Raw genomic sequence first — 1,615 nt, 5'->3', positions numbered from 1 at the left:
TATTTTTTAATCTTTATCTGAAATATTCACAACATATATGATCTACTCATATTATAATCAACCTTTATATTATTTTTGGTACCTCATTTGCTCTTTAAAATTTTTGTTGATTAAAGGTTTTTTTTTATATTCCCAATAGATCTTACCTAATTTTATTAGAACAATTAAAGGTAGCATTTTTTTAATGCTACATATATGGGTCCCATTTTTCAGGTACTGAATACAATATCTACTACACACTTACTGTTCTTTATTCAAACTTGCACAACATAAGCCTGGCTATGGAAATGCTTATTTGTTGGGAGGGTGCTTGTCTGGATCAATGATGAGCACAACTGTCTGAGGATGCTGAGGGACTCATTCCAGATGTCAATCTGAGGTCCAGATGAGTGGCCCTCTACTAGGACAAATAAGACTCTCAGGGCCTGGCTGTCTTTAATGACCCCTCAGTGACAACATAATACCACTGTTAGCATGCTCTTTTTCCCAGAACAGGGCATTTATGTCTTATTTTATAAGTCACCATGCACCTTTAGATATGATCAGCAATCCAAGACTTGCTTCATTTTGCTTACTTTGAATGAAAGTTGTAGAAAGATACTGATATAGAGAAAAGATGTTCTTGAGTAACAAATGAGGGAATAAAAATGATTGAAATAAGAAGGAGAGAAGCAATTGTGATGGGTAATGAAATTCTCACTTGGGCTAAAAGAAGAAAAAAATGTATGCCCATATTAAATAATGACAATGGAACCAATTTTTTACTGTTGAATATTTTCTGACACTCTGTCTTTGTTTTTCTGTCATGTTGTGCTGAGATAGAAGGACTAGGATCAGGGCTTTTACTTCAGAGAACAGAGGTGAGTAACTAAACAAAGATCCTTTGAAGCTCATATGTTATATTCTGTGTGCCAGGTCTTGAGGTCTCTGTGTGCATCTTTTCAGAAGCTTATTCAAGAATATTTTTATAATGTATCTTTTTCCTCATTGAGATCTTAGTCAAGGTTACCTACATTATTGTATCCTCATAATTTGTTCTTTCATTTTGATTCTTTTCTGCTTTGATGGAAAGATGTAGACTATTAGAGAAATTTTAACAGTTTCATATTGGATCAAAATTATTATAGTGAAATCCAAATATGCCAAAATGTTATCAGATTTCTTCATCTGCTTAATTATTGAACTTTAAGAATAGAGACTCTATGATTCATAAGGTTTTTGTGGTCACATTGCATTATATTTCTGCCTCTAATTTAATCTTTGGGGAATGACGTGAATTGTTTCTCATTTTTGCAACATGGGACGTTGTATGTGAAATTTTGTTAGATCTCTTTAAGACCATTAAGTTTTTATATGATAAAAGTTGCAATAATTCTTTTGAAACACAAAATAGTTCAATTTTCAATACTGCTCTAGGCCTTTAAAAAGGATATTATGTTAGAGGTATTAAATGGAGAGATATGGAAATATCATATCATTATTATTTCTTACTAAAACTTGAAATACACATCCCTAAGAAAAGTTGTTTATATATTTCCTGGCAAGGTTTGTTGAAAATTGTGTGTTACCTGAGACCTAGTGGCTATTGCCTTAAGCATACGCAAAATTTTTTCTT

At 32.1% G+C, this 1,615-nt stretch overlaps 1 non-coding gene across 1 annotated transcript; it reads left to right on the top strand.

The window, feature by feature from the left end:
* The first annotated feature begins 316 nt into the window (after positions 1–316).
* LOC115939479 (small nucleolar RNA SNORD109A) lies at positions 317–383 on the top strand. The gene has a single exon (XR_004074283.1). It is a non-coding gene; the product is annotated as a small nucleolar RNA SNORD109A (small nucleolar RNA).
* The last annotated feature ends 1,232 nt before the right edge of the window (positions 384–1,615 follow it).

The sequence above is a fragment of the Leptonychotes weddellii genome, chromosome 9 (assembly GCF_054177405.1).
Source record: "Leptonychotes weddellii isolate Sample4059 chromosome 9, ASM5417740v2, whole genome shotgun sequence".
Lineage (NCBI taxonomy): Eukaryota > Metazoa > Chordata > Mammalia > Carnivora > Phocidae > Leptonychotes > Leptonychotes weddellii.
The sequence above is the reverse complement of the archived record's forward strand: the minus strand, read 5'-3'. Positions and strand labels throughout refer to the sequence as shown.